This window comes from Scyliorhinus canicula, chromosome 18, assembly GCF_902713615.1.
Source record: "Scyliorhinus canicula chromosome 18, sScyCan1.1, whole genome shotgun sequence".
Classification (NCBI taxonomy): Eukaryota; Metazoa; Chordata; class Chondrichthyes; order Carcharhiniformes; family Scyliorhinidae; genus Scyliorhinus; species Scyliorhinus canicula.
In genome coordinates, this window is record NC_052163.1 from 127,051,345 (window position 1) to 127,067,566 (window position 16,222).

Below are 16,222 nucleotides of genomic sequence, written 5' to 3' on the forward strand. Positions count from 1 at the left end.
GGTTAACGCACTTGGAACAGTGGAAATGAAGTCAGTTTGAATCAGCACCAATTTTACAGGGCCTTGATGATGTTTGAGTATCCCAGATTTATGATTCACACTTCATTTCCTTCCTGGTAAAAATGGGCTCCATCAAAAACGGGGGCTGGTCTTCCGCATCCTGGTCCTGCCTGCAATTTTTAAAGATCTCCAGAGTTAACCTGGCCCTGTGTAATTGTCTCCCATGTCTGCTGTGCACTGTTTATTTGATAGTTACTATTCTGACCAGGAGACGATGCTTTGCTGCGCCCTCTCATGGTCAATTTTTAAAAAATTTTGAGCACCCAATTAATTTTTTCCAATTAAGGGGCAATTTTAGGAAGGCCAATCGACCTAGCCTTTGGGTTGTGTGGGTGAAGCCCACGCAAACACTGGGAGCATGTGCAACTTCACATGGACAGTGAACCAGAGCCAGGATCAAACCTGGGAGCTCAGCGCCATGAGGCAGCAGTGCTAAGCACTGTGCCAACGTGCACCCTCTAATGATCAATAATAATCTTCAGGACATCTTAAGTGAATAGGATTTCAGGACCTCATCGTCCCTGGATGAATGCTGCAAATTGTATACTGCACAGTTGAGTTGTCACTGTGTGCTATTTATACCCCTCAAGTGCCAATTTAGATAATTCACAAATGCGTCAGCATCATTAGTGCAAGTTTCCTCTGATAGGCTTCCCATTGTGCAACAGTAGTCCATTCTTTCATAATCCTTGACTATGTTGTACTCTCCTGTAAGTCCATGGTAACAAATAGCGGACTTTACTCTTTACTTAACACATTCTCAGTGTACTAGTCGGTATTTCACCCCTGTAATGTGTATATTGTACATACTCCATACCATATATTTATTGTAAAAGAAACAATGAAGAAAATACTCCATATTATTTATACCTTATTATTATTTGTCATAACCATCTGGTGTAATTATAATTATTTTTCACAAAGTTTGCAAATTCTTAGACACATTTGCAACTGTAAAAATAGATGTATTTTGTATTCATATTCTATCACAACATTGTTCAACCCTGAAAACAGCCACATTTGGAATATATTGTCAGTCATGTAAGGTGAAAGATGTATATACTAATAAACAATTAAAATTGGGTTGTGGGATATTAGCAACGTCTGGTTGATGGGAAAATTGTTTCAAAAACTGATCAATGCGATCATTAAAATAGTGATCACAAGGATTTCACATTAATTACTTTGTTGCTCGTAACACACCGTGCATTATTCACCTAGTTTATAGTAGTCATTTCCAAATCAACTTAAATATTTGCCAATACAATGAATTATTGTATTTTAACATATATATCTTGGGCGGGATTCTCCGACCCCCCGCCGCGTCAGAGAATCGCTGGGGGCAGCGTCAATCCTGCCCCCGCCGGCCGCTGAATTCTCCGGCACCAGAGATTCGGCGGGGGCGGGAATCACGGCGCACCGGTCGGCGCCCCCCCCCTCCCCCACAATACTCCGGCCCGCAATGGGCCGAAGTCCCGCTGCTGTAATGCCAGTCCCGCCGGCGTGAATTAAACCACCTCCCTTACCGGCGGGACCAGGCGGCCTGCGGTCCTGTGGGGGGCGCAGGGCGATTTGGCCCTCACATCATCAAAATGAAGGACCAAGTACAGAAATAATTGCTTAAAATGAAATGTTTTTTTTAACATGAAGATTCGCACAGTTGTAATTTTCAATTTACAGCTATTGGGATGCAAAGATTATTGGAAGGAAGAGTATAATTTAGACTCTCAATTGTCCCTTCTTATGTCTTTGTTGGATTTATGCTTAAAAAATATTTTTTCAAAGAAATTAATAATGGATTTTGTAGGTCATAACAAATGTAAAGTATTATCTATAGAATAAATCTCTGTATATGAAACCATCTGAGGAGAATAGATGCTTTTTACCTTGTATTATTTTTGATCATCACGAATAAATACTATCTCTACTGCTATTGTCATTGTGAAATTCTCTAAACCCTTGGTTCTTCCTCTCCCCTACGAGATGCAAACTTTTAAAAAGTTTTCCGAATGCACTTCTCTAGTCGGTAAGCTTTCCCACTGTGAACGTGCGTGCAGTCAAACAGTGCACCATTTGTAATGGCCTCTCTCATGAAGTGGAAGGTTACCATCAGCATCCAGCCAATTCAGTTTGCTCCCCATGAAATTGCTGTGTACTGGTCACAGCAAAGACTACGAACGCTGACCACATTCCCGGCAGGTAGTGGCGCAGTGGAATTGCCACTCGAACAGTAATCCAGAGGTCCGGCTTAAGGCTTTGGGGGACCCTAATTCGAATCATAGCAGATGGTGAAATTTGATTTCAATACAATCCTGGAATTAAAAGACTAATGATGACTATGAAACCATTGTCAGCTGTTGAAACAACCTATCAGGTTCACTAAATGTCCTTTAGCGAATCAAATCTGACAGCCTTACCTGGTTTGGCCCACATGTGACTCCTGCTGTTGACTCTTCAATGCCCATAGTTCAAGATCAATTCAGGATAAGCAATAAATGCTGGCACAGCCAGTGATTGCCCTCATTCGGTGAATTAATTTTTAAAAAATCAGATTAAACTGCCATGCGAGCCAAGTTGTTTCAATACAACTGTGATATTGACGTCCTTACAATATGAAATAATTCCCATTTGCAAAGAAACGGTAGCACAGTGGTTAGCACAGTCGCTCCAGGGTCCCAAGTTTGATTCCCCGCTGGGTCATTGTCTGTGCAGAGTCTGCACGTTCTCCCCGTGTCTGCGTGGGTTTCCTCCGGGTGCTCCGGTTTCCTCCCACAGTCCAAAGGCGTGCAGGCTGGGTGGATTGGCCATGATAAATTGTCTTTAGTGACCAAAAATGTTAGGAGGGGTTATTGGGTTACGATAAGGGTAGAAGTGAGGGCTTAAGTGGGTCGGTTCAGACTCGATGGGCCGAATGATCTCCTTCTGCACTGTATGTTCTATCTTCTAACAGCCTTAACCCAGACATCGATGCAAGAGCTGAATATCAAAAGAAAGGTCGGAGCAAATGCCCCCAACATCCAAGCAGAATTTGACAACATGACACCAAGGATTCCTTGCAAAACTGTGGTCAAAGGGAAACTGTCCAGAACCTGATGCAAACCAGGATGGTTCTGGATAATGGAGGGCAATCATCACATCCTGAGGTCATCTCTTCTGAAGACCCTCAGAAAAGCAAGCTTCTCCCAAGCATCTTCATTGATGACCTTCTCTCAATCATAAAACCAGAAGTGAGGCTGTTCGTTAGAAATCACAGTATCAGACAATCCATACAGGCCTACAACATGATCTGGGAAACATCCAGGCTTGGGCTGACAATTATCAGCTAACATTCATTCCTGGCAATAAATAACTAAAACGTTAGTAACTCCAACCATTTCCCTACAACCATCAAGAGCATTACCATCAACTCTCAAACTGAAGCACCATGGTTAGGCAAGCAGAGACCAGGCTGGGTACACGACCCCTGTACAGAACGGAGAGAGGCATTGTCAGAAGAATTGTGATTGTGCCATATTAGAAAATATTTAAGTATAGAGCAGTGCATGTTCAAGTAAGGAGCTGGAATTCTTGGGGTTTGTAGCATTGGAAATAGTATCTGTTGTTGCTGGGAAGGAGATAATCTTGTTCCGTAATGTGGCAAAGTAAATATGCAAAATTTGAACACCCTCAAAACCCATTTATTTTCACCAAATTAAAATGGGGCCCAGTATGTGTATATTGTTCCTTGTAAATTATGTTTTGCTCAATACTAAATTTCAGTCCCAGTGGCTCTGACCTCGGTAGAATTCAATAAACTCACAAGAAATTTTGATTGTCGGTTGAAATCCTAATTTTCTCCCAGTTCTGCAATAGTTATTTGAACACCCATTAAGCTTGCAGTGTTATGAAGGTAAAATAATAATCCTTATTAGTGTCACAAGTAGGCTTACATTAACACTGCAATGCAGTTACTGTGAAAATCCCCTAGTCGCCACACTCCTGCATCTTTTTAAGGGTACACGGAGGGAGAATTTGGAATGTCCAATTCACCTAACAAGCACTTTAGGAACTGGTGGAGGAAACGGGTGCACCCTGAGGAAACTCACGCAGACACGGGGAGAACGTGCAGACTTCACACAGACAGTGACCCAAGCCGGGAATCGAACCCGGGATCCTGGGGCTGTGAAGCAACAGTGCTAACCACTGTGCTACCATGATAGAAGGGTGGGTGGCTCTTAAAAGAAGGATTACCTTAAAAATTAACGCCCAAAGTAATTAAAACGGGTTAATAACAAGCAGAAAAAAATAGAGTTGTGTTAAAGGAGTGGGAAATTTGTCTCGGGTGGCAGCGTACAACATGTTAGCTGGAATTTTCCAGCCCTTCACGATGGAGATTTCAATGGTTCGTCAGCCCCACCATGAGTTCGGGTGGGACGATTCTGACCGATCACCCTCCCATTATACGCAGCACCTGATATCCAGCTCCATTGCAGTTTAGGAATTAAATTGTGTATAAGAAATGACTAATCCGTTGATGCTCATTTACGCCATCGTCTCAGGTAAATATCTGACCCATGATACCCAGTATATACCAAATATTTCCATCGGTACACATTCAAAAATGTAGACAGTCATTCAGTGTTTCTCTCCACATTAAAAATCATCATAAATGCTTCTTAGCTGGGACTAAATTGATTATTCAGTTTCAGATGCTGTGCAAATATTTTAGGGCAGAATCCAAAATAAAAACATAAACAGTCTGTAATACAATCTTGTGAATTTCAAGATGCATTCTTCCATAAATGACTTTGCAATAGGAAAGCCATATAATTGCAATGATCCAACATGAAACTGCTGCCTCACAGCGCCAGGGAATTGGGTTTAATTCCCACCATGGGTGATGGTCTGTGTGGAGTTTGCACGTTCTCCCCGTGTCTGCGTGCGTTTCCTCCGGGTGCTCCGGTTTTCTCCCACAGTCCAAATATGTACAGGATAGGTGGATAGGCCATGATAAAATTGCCCCTTAGTCTAAAGATATGCAGGTTAGGTGGGGTTACAGGAATATGGCGGAAGGGGGGCCGAGGTGGGGGTGTTCTGTCGGAGGGTCAGTGCAAAGAACATAGAAAAGTACAGCGATGGGTTGAATGGCCTCCTTCTACACTGTAGGGATTCTATGCAATATCCAAAGAGATACTGCATCTTTTGTGTCTTCAGTCTTTCAGAAACCTTCCCCTATATAAACAACGCATAATAAGACTTTGGGCGGGACTTTCCAGGTGCCCCTCCCCCCGCGGCTTGCTTTCCAGTGGCTTATCACTGGTTGCCAGTGGGATCTTCCCATTCCCCGATGCCTGCACCGTTTTGTGTGGCTCATCCATCCTGCCGCTGATAGAAGATGATAGACTAATAGGGCAGCACAGTGGCATAGTGGTTAGCACAGTTGCTTCACAGCTGCAGGGTCCCAGGTTCGATTCCCGGCTGGGTCACTGTCTGTGTGGAGTCTGTACATTCTCCCCGTGTCTGCGTGGGTTTCCTCCGGGTGCTCCGGTTTCCTCCCACAGTCCAAAGATGTGCAAGTTAGGTGGATTGGCCATGCTAAATTGCCCCTGGTGTCCAAAACATGTTAAGTGGGGGTTACTGGGTTACAGTGATAGGGTAGATACGTGGGCTTCAGTAGGGTGCTCTTTGTAAGGGCCGGTGCCGACTCAATGGGCTGAATGGCCTCCTTCTGCACTTTGAATTCTATGATTCTATGATTATCACCACAGACTATTATTCTCACCACTGGTAGTTAGACCAGCTGACTTTGATGACTACCGGTGAGATTACTAGGTGAATTAGCCATGCTAAATTGCCCCTTAATTGGAAACAAAAAATAATTGGGTACTATAAATTTATTTAGAAAAAAGGAATGTCACTCCCTGGAGAGGGAACAGCCAATGACAATGTACACGTGTACTATTACGAGACCTGCACAATGTATTTATCCATGTAATGAATGTGCGGAGACTGATGAGAATAATGAAGTTTGCTAATGCATGAGAGCAGTGGGTGTCTACTTAGCACCTTGGGTAACTCACAGTTACACATGATAGTGCATGCAAATGTGTCTTTGGTTCGTTAAGAAAAGGGTGGATGTTTGGGAATGAAATGCAGTCCTGTGCTAAAGATCCCACCTGACTTGCTGTAGTCATGTGACCTCTGCCATGAGGTCCAGGCAGGGGCCAACCATGTTTCAATGAGTTCGAATAAAGTCATTAGGTGGGTTCTCCGGTCTGCCAGCCAGGTTTTCCTGCACGGCACACCCTCGGCGACAGCGAGATCCTCCATTCCGGCAGCCAGCCATTGGAGTTTCCCATTGTGGCCACCCCACGCCGTCGGGAAACCTGCGGGTGTTGGTGCGCTGCCGGCGGAGTGGGGGATTCCGCTGAAAATATAATAATCTTTATTATTGTCACAAGTAGGCTGACATTAACATTGCAATGCAGTTATTGTGAAAAGCCCCTAGTCACCACACTCCGCTGCCTGTTCGGGTACACAGAGGGAGAATTCAGAATGTCCAAATTAACTAACAGCCCGGCTTTCGGGACTTGTGGGAGGAAACCGGAGCACCCGGAGGAAACCCACGCAGACACGGGCAGACTCTGCACAGACCCAAGCGGGAATCGAACCTGGGACCCTGGAGCTGTGAAGCAACAGTGCTAACCACTATGCTACCGTAGACGATCTGCAGTCATAACAAACTCATCAAAACTGTCGGAAACTCTCAGCGGGTCAGGCAGTATCCACGGAGAGAGGAAGATTTGTTAATGTTTACAATCAATGACTTTGGTTTGAGACCCATTATCCCCACACATGTTGCCTGGCGTGCCGAGGCATCCGTCACGTGGAGCTTCCCGATACCTGAGTGCCGAGGACAGATATCGAGATTTTCGACAAAAAATCTGGTCAGTCCTACAGAATATTCTGCCCGCTAAAAATCCAAATTTGTCACTCTGGCAGGCAAATTTGTAAATGAATTCTGCAACGGGACAAGCAAATATAAAGGGCAACCAGCAAAAAACTGGTAGCAGATTAACCGAATATAAAACAGACTGCACTCAAAAGGCATCACTTACTTCCTGAGCTAAAACCTAATAAAGTTAATCAGGTTAGCCAGTCCCATCTGGAGCTCATTTACAACGTCAAATCATGGGCCCAGTTTTGGTCATACAATCATCACACATACCATCACAGTTGCTCGAACTTTGTTTTTCAGTGTTTTGCAAGAAAAATCTTATTCCCCCCCCCGCCCCACCCTCGGCCATTAGGCCACGCGATGTACAGAAATAACGTAACAGTCCCAAGCTCGTAGATCAACATGACTGTCACACTTATAACTGAAGGCAGATGTTTTATTCTGGAATATTTTGTGAATCAACAAGAAACATGAATGCCATAAACTGTTATGGGTCAATCTTCGGTGCCTAGAAACTACTTCAAACTTCTTGGAAATATCACAAGAAATGTTGAAGATCTAACAACTCTGATGGCATGAAAACCACAACAAAACTGAAGCAGCCCACACTGCCATTTGTCAAAAAGAGAGTGCCCCTTTTTAAAAAAAAAAGAAATTCTGATAGACACTGCACCAAATAGCTCAAGGCTTGAAAGCTTATTTTGACTATTCCTTGCATACGTTACGATTAGAAGCTTTCATCCACAAAATGACCACAGTTTCGCTGAACACAACATTCCCTTGTCCTCTTTTTCCCCCGACATGTTCATTAGGATGAGGGATGTTAGTGATGAGGAATGGAACTCATACATTTCAAGAATTATGGGGAGGATTTTTAGCACCTGGTTGGGGACGTGGGGGGGGGGGGGGGGGGGGGGGGGGGGAGTGGTATAGATGTCCAAATGCACACGATTGGCTTGCATGATGATTACCCATCTCCATTCTGCCCTTTTTCCCCCGAGAGCGGAGGTGCAGCATTTCCACCCTCCCACATGCAACCAGTAGTTGAATCAATTAATCAATAAAAACCTGTTAAGGTCAGGGCAGCACGGTGGCCTAGTGGTTAGCACAACCGCCTCACGGCGCTGAGGTCCCAGGTTCGATCCCGGCTCTGGGTCACTGTCCGTGTGGAGTTTGCACATTCTCCCCGTGTCTGCGTGGGTTTCGCCCCCACAACCCAAAGATGTGCAGAGTAGGTGGATTGGCCACGCTAAATTGCCCCTTAATTGGAAAAAATAATTGGGTAATCTAAACTTAAAAAAATAAATAAAACCTGTTAAGGTCTTCCGTTGGAGGCCAACCAGAATTTTTTAGTAGGCCTCCAGGTCTCTGGAGGTGAGAGAGAACTGGAGAGCTAATTGGCCTCTCGTCAGCAAACTGGGGTCAGGGAATGCTGAAGGCGAGCTTGGAAGGCACCCTTGGATGCTTAGCCTCAACTGCAGTCAATGGCCACCCGGTAGAGGGAAATTTTAGTTTTGAGGTTTTGTCGGACAAGGCTGTGCAACAGAAGACATCAGCCATGATCTGACTGAAAGGTGGAGCAGGTTCGAAGGCCTGAATTGCCTATTTCTGCTCCTAATTCCTATGTTCCTATGTGACATCCAGGCAGTGCAGCATGTCCCCTGGCCCTAGATTTGAAGTGCAGGACAGTCTCCTTTTCTATGGAGCCAAGTAAGTTTAAAGGTCCCATTGAAATTTAAAGACCCTTGACAGGCCTGGAAGGAGGGAGGTAAGTGTACAAGGTTAAGTGGATAGGATTGGGTGGTGCGAGGGGGGGGAGCGGTTTTCAGTTGGGAGCTCAGAGGTTAGGCGAGACCAGGGCTCGGGCGGGAGGGATTGGAGATTGGGGGGGGGGGGGGGGTCGGATATTAGGGAGAAGGTCGGGGCAGGTCGGGGTGGAGGTCATTGAGGAAGGTAGGGGTTTAGGAGGTTGGGGGGGTGGCAGGGTTTCTGGGGGCAGGGTGTCGGGTTGGACGTGGGGGAGTGTGAGTGGGCTTGGAGTTGACTCGGGCTGGACCTAGGTGGTGGGGTCAGGCCTCAGAAAAAGTCATGTCGGCATATTAACTCCTCAAAGATATTCTTCAATTAATCAAAATGTGCAGATTATGGATGTTGACAAACACAGGGTTTGATTCTCCGGTCTCCGAAATCGCTTCGGCGATCGGCCGGAGAATCCCCGTTCCCGACCAAATCGGGGGCGGCGCCGCTGTCGTGATGATTTGCCCCCTCCAAAGTGGTGTATCGACGACCTCAGGGCATTGCCTGAGGCCTGCCCCCTGATGCTCCGCCCCCGGCCGGCCGAGTTCCCGACGGCGTGGGACGTGTGCAGTCTCAGCCGTGAGGGAACTCGGCGTGGTGGCTGCGGACTCTGTCCAGCGCCGCCGCAGTCGGGGGAGGGCTGATCCACGGGCTGGGGAGGGATTTCATCAGGGGCTGGGGGCACTGTGGGGGTGTGGTCAAGGGCGCACAAACCTTCCGAAGGTGGGGACAATTTTGTAGGCCGGGTCCGCGGCACTGCGCATGCGCGGCCACAGACTCGGCAATTCCCTGGGCCATATCAGCAGCTAGAGCCGGGTGCTCTACGCTGCCTTCCTGCTAGCCCCCAGCAAGATGGGGAATCAGTGGCTGTTTTATGCCAGTTGTTCTGGTGCAAAACGCCACCGTTCCGACGCCGGCGTGGGGACATAGCCTCAGAATCGGAGAACCCAGCCTCCTATTTTGCATGAAAGAAAGACTTTGATTTTCCATATGAGTTCTCAGATGTCCATTTTAATCAAGATTCAACAAGATGTAAAGCACCTTAATGTTCATCAATTCAAATATTTCAGAAGATATAGGAGTATAATTCGGCCATTCGGCCCATCGATTCTGCTCCGCCATTCGATCATGGCTGATATGTTCCCCATCCGCCACCTACAATGTTACAGACCAAGAGCTGGATTGCTGAATCAGCCAGAAATCAGTCAGAGCATCTCCTCCCTAGAACACATGACCTAGGAGTGGAAGTCGGCAATTTAGCCTCCCGAGCCCAACACCCTCAATGTGATCCTGGCTGATCCCATCCAGGCCTCTACTCCACCGACCTGCCTGTTCTCCATAACCCTTCAACCCATTATCAATTAAAAATCTGTCTAACTCCTCCTTAAATTTACTCACTGTCCCAGCATCCACTGCACCCTTCGGGTAGCGAATTCCACAGATTCACAATCCTTTGGGAGAAGTAGTTTCTCCTCAAATCTGTTTTTAATTTGCTACCTCTTTTCCCCTAAGACTATGACCTCTCGGTTTAGAATGCCCCACAAGAGGAAGCATCAGCTCCATGTCTACTTTACCCAGACCTTTTATCATCTTGTATACCTCTATTAGATCTCCCCTCATTCTTCTAAACTCCAGAGAGTATCGGCCTAAACTGCTCGATCTCTCCTCATACGACAAACCCCTCATCTCCGGAATCAATCTGGTGAACCTCCTCTGAACTGCCTCCAATGCCACCACATCCTTCCTCAAACAACGGGACCAAAATTGTGCACAATACTTTATTTTTGTTTCTTTTCATGCACTAAATGATCTGTTTGAGCTGCTAGCAGAAAAATACTTTTCATTGTACCTCGGTACACGTGACAATAAACAAATCCAGATGCAGGTTTAGTCTTACCAATGCTCTGTATAGTTGCAGCAACACTTCCTTACCTTTATACTCAATTCCTTTTGCTATAAATGCCAACACTTCATTTGCTTTCTTTATTATCTGCTGCACCTGCATGATCGATTTTTGTGACTCATGCACAAAGACACCCAGATCCCTCTGCATCGGAGCACCCCAAAACCTCTCCCCATTTATATAATAAGTTGCATTTCCATTTTATAGGCCAAAATGGATGACCTCACACTTATCCACGTTAAACTCCATCTGCCACATTTTGGCCGACTCCTCTAACCTATCTATCCATTTGTAACATTCTTATTTCCTGAATACAACCTATTGCTCCACCTATTTTTGTGTCATCTGCAAATTCTGCTATAGAATCTTCGATGCCTGTATCCAAGTGGTTAATATAGATTGTAAATAGCTGGGGCCCAAGGACCGAACCCTGTGGCTCCACACGAGTTACATCCTGCCATCCAGAAAAAGACTCACTTATCCCGACTCTCTGTCTCCTGTCCAGCAGCCAGTCTTCTATCCAAGCTGATAAATTACCCCTAATCCCATGTGATCTCATCTTGTGAATTAACCTTCTGTGCGCCACCTTATCAAACACCTTTCAGAAGTCCAGATATACTACATCTACAGGATCCCCATTATCCACTTTGTCACATCTTCAAAGAACTCAAGCAAATTAGTCAAACATGATTTGCCCTTCATAAAACCATACTGACTCTGATGGATAGAGCTTTGACTTTCCAAATGTCCTGACATTACGTCCTTGATAATTGATTCTAGCAATTTTCCAACAACAGATGTTACTAACTGGTCTGCAATTTCCCACATTCTGGCTCCCTCCCTTTTTGAATAAGGGCGTTATGTTAGCATTTTTCCAATCCACTGGAACCTTTCCCGTGTCCAGGGAATTTTGGAATATCATAACCAATGGATCCACTATCTCTGCTGCCACTTCCTTTAACTCCCGAGGGTGTATGCCATCAGGCCCTGGGGACTTGTCTGCCCTCAGTCCCAAGAGTTTGTTGAGTACCACTTTCCAATTGATGCTGATTGTTCCAAGTTCCACCCTTTCCATTATCTCTGAATTGCACGTTCCTATAGGCATGCTTCCTAATGGTGGGGAACACTCAAGATTTTCCCAACTCCTTGGCTTCTTGTATTTTTGTGCTCTGGCCTATTCGACCATTCCAAATATTAAATGGAAACACTTTCAAGAAACATTTACTTTAATCTGTAGAAAACAATTGTACCATTTCCTCCCTTGAAGCAAAGCCAATCTTTTATTATTGCCCGTTCATTTCATGTCCAAAATAATTGCCAACACAGCAGATTCAACACATTCCTTGATGAAGGTTTTATGGAGACCGTCAATTTAAACATATTTGGTGTGTTGTGGATAAAAATAGTAGAAGGAGAGAAAGAAACAGAATACCTATGATATTTTTTATTTTTAAAGTTTTGAACCGAAAGATTCCATTTCAAGTGCACTTCTGATTCAATCTGTACGGGATGTGCAGCAATTTAATTCAGCAATGTTGCAGACAAATGTATTTATAACATCAGAAAACAAGGGGAAAGGCCAAAATTTGAAGTGCAAGATGAAAAAGAGTGAAATAGACAGACGGTGTTAGGTTTGGCCTTTCAAAATTCAACATTTCAGGACGAAGTTTAAATGGTGCCATGTCAGTACTTAGCAGGAATTTTCCAGTTGTTGCAATTCCCTGTTCCTACAGTACATCCCCATCTGTGAGTTTCCCGGAGGGGTGGCTTTAATTTGAAATTCCATTGACTAAGCTACGGGCGTAGTAAATTCCACCGACCCCGAGAAACACGGGGCTGTGAGACTGGAGAATCCAGCCCCATGTCTCCTATCCTGCGCAACTAGATCTCCAAGACCAAGTAATGTTAATGATAGCACAGCACGGTGGCGCAGTGGTTAGCACTGCTGCCTTACGGTGCCGAGAGCCCGGGTTTGATCCCAGCCCTGGGTCACTGTCCGTGAGGAGTTTGCACATTCTCCCCATGTCTCACCCCCACGACCCAAAGATGTTCCGGGTAGGTGGATTGGCCACGCTAAATTGCCCCTTAATTGGAAAAAAATAATTGGGTACTCTAGATTTTAAAAAAATAAAGTAATGTTAATGCTCCCTCCAAAATCTAGAAGAGTGGGTACACTAATAATAATAATCTTTATTAGTGTCACAAGTAGGCTTATATTAACACTGCAGTGAAGTTACTGTGAAAATCCCCTAGTCACCACATTCCGGCACTATGAAGCTGAAATATGGACACTGAGGTCAAGAATGTGAGCCTCCCTTTGGTATGTGCATTTGGAGCTACACAGAGAGAGCATACTAAATAGATCAGAAAAGAGCTGAGTGCCATGAAACGGGAGGAACAGATATTGGTTGACGTCAGAAAGGGCAAAGGAATAGATTCGGACAGGGGCTCAGGGGTCAGATGTTGCAAAGATAATAGGAGGATGATGGAAGCAGAAATATCAAATAGGACAGAAAAGAGAGATGTTTCTGTACAACCCGAAGAAGAGGAGATTGTACGGAGAATTGATGAGAGAATAATCGACAGGATTGTAGAGAAAGGAGATTAAAGCCAGAACCGGCCGTCGGCAGTCCATTGATGATTATGAAAGAAGGAGAAGGAGATCATGACGTCATGTTATTGGTGCATGTTTGTTGTTTTTGCATGGACACTCATGGTATTCGTACATGTTGAGCATCTCGTCTCATTCAAACAGGTGCATACTCACTCACGTTTAGGCATTTGAAGGGGCAAATTTATCGATTCACGCATTGAAGGAGGTCAGTGTCCCTGAAGGCCGTTTTGTCCATTGAGAGTGTGAGTGTATGTACTCATTGAAGATGGCAGGCAATATTGAGACAGCAGTTAATAAAGCATGTAGTGTCTTAGACTTTTTAATACAGGATTGAACACAAGAGTAATGAGGTCATGTTGAACTTGTAAAAAACACTAGTTAGGCCTTATCTGGAGACTGGGTCCAGCCTGGGCATGATACTGGAGGAAGGATGTGATGGAGAGAGTGATGCGACCATCAATTCCCACGAGACGATTAATAGAAGTGAACAGTGGTGTTAATAAGCTAGATCTGTGCCTGCCTGCGACTGCTCTGTACTGAGTGCCGCCTACAGGCTTACAGGTTTATATACCACCTCCGAGGGGGTGGAACCACAGGCAGTGCCCACAAGGACATCAACATAATACATTACAATACAGTGGTGAATTGTAGTAGCAATACGTTCACCACAGAGAGTACAGAGGAGATTCACAAGAATGATTCCAGGGCTAAAGACTGTCGGCAGGGTTCTCTGTCGGTGGGAGGATCCGGCCTGCCGGCAGCACACCCACGCTCGTGCGTTTCCTGATGGCGTGGGGGTGGCCCACAGTGGGGAACCCCATTGGCCGGCTGTGGGATTGGAGAATCTCGCTGCTGGCGAGGGCGCACCGCACCAGAAAACGGGGCTGACTCGATGGAGAATCCCACCCTGTTGCTATCAGGTTGGATGAGGAGAGATTAGATCTGTTTTTCTTGGAGAAAAGAAGGCTGAGTGGAGACTTTATAGAGATATTCAAGATCCGGGGGGGGGTACGGACAAGGTAAATAGCGAGAAGTTGTTCAAGCTCGAGAGAGCGTCAGGAACTAGAGAGCTCAGATTAAAATTAATGAACGAAAGGGGTAGAATTGATGAGAAGAAAAATCTTTTTACACAGAGGGTGGTTGGGATCTGGAAGGAACTGAGTGAGAGGGTGGTGGAGGCCGGTTTGATCGAGGTATTCCAAAAGCAATTGGATTGCTGTCTGAAAAGAAAGAATGTGCAAGGTCACAGGGATAAAGCAGGGGAGTGGGATTAGGCAAAGTGGCGCTTTAGAGAACTAGTGTCGACTCGATGGGCCGAATGGCCTCTTTCTGCACTGTAACAATTCTGTGATTCTGGGACAGAAAATCCCATGGGATGTGCTAACCAAATTCACAAGACATAAATTCATAAAATTGCCCTTCCTGAAAGTGAATGGTGGAGTAACACATCACCCAAACTCTTAATTAAACTTAACCTGAAGGAACTCTCTCATCAGGTCATGCAGCCAATACTATGGTGCCCCAGGTGGGTTGCTGCAGGTGGGCTGTTTCAGGGGGCTGCTGCCTGTTCTCTGTTGTCAGTTGTGCCTCAGTAGGTGTCTATCTCACCTCAAAGCCACAAGGTTCAATTCACACCCCATTGAGCACCATAAAATGACATCGGTTTTTCCTCACATCCCCTCTAGACCTCCTGCCCCTTACCTTAAGTCTATGCCTCCTGGTCATTGACCCCTCCACCAAGGGGAAAGGTTTCTTCCTGTCAACTCTATCCATGCCCCTTATAGTTTTATACACCTGAATCATGTCACCCTGAGTCTCCTCTCCACCAAGGAAAACAATCCAAGTCTATCCAATCTCTCTTCATTACTAAAACTCTCCAGCCCAGGCAACATCCTGGTAAATCTCCTCTGCACCCTTTCCAATGCTATCACATCCCTCCTATAATGTGGATTCTAGAACTGCACCCAATACTCTAGCTGTGGCCTAACCAACACTTTATACAGTTCCAGCATAACCTCCCTTCCAGCATAACTCTGCCTCAGCTGATGAAGGCAAATATACCATATGCCTTCTTTTCTAAAAAAAAAATTTCAATTTTACAGAATTATATTTTGAACAGATGGTGCCCCTGGTATTTACATTTTGTATAGTTTCTTATTTACATACAGATTTCTTAACATATATTCTTCCTGCCCCCCCCTTCTTGTCCCCCGGTTGGTTGCTCCCTCTTCCACCCTGGGTGTCCTACTGCTGAGCTTCGCTCCTCTTTTCCAAGGCTTTTGTTGTTGACCTCGTGGGTTTGGGGGGGAAGGGGGGAGGATTCCTGCTCCCTGCCCCCTTTTTCCTCCATGTTTCTCTCTGTGGCTTCCTTGGGTTCCCTCCTCATCTCCTCCCCTTCCCCCTTTATACCGCCTCGTTGTATGTGTTCTTGTCTGCTCTCCCCCGTCTCCCCTTCTTTCCCTGCTCGCTGTTGGCCTCGAACAGGTCTTGGAACAGGCTGACGAATGGGTTCCACGCTTTGCGGAAGCTGCTGTAAGCCTTGTTCTCCGGGCCCGAAGCCGTGTACCCCTCGCTTTCGAGGGTTCAGTCGATTTGTTGGTCCCACCCTTTCTCTTTGTTGGAAAATGTGGGATCATGTGAGATGAGATGCCGATTAAATTTGGCCTATATTCTGTGAAATTTAGAATAACGAGAGGCGATCTCATTAAAACATTCAAGATTCTGAAAGATTTTGAGCAGATGGATATTGAGACATTTTCACTGGCTGGGGCAGATTGCAGTTTCTGAGTAAAGGGCCCATCATTTAGAGCTGAGATAAGGGGAAATTTCCTCATTCAAATCGATCTGAATGTTTGGAATTTCCTACCACCGAGGGTTGTCCATGCACCATCATTGAATATACTTAAAGTTC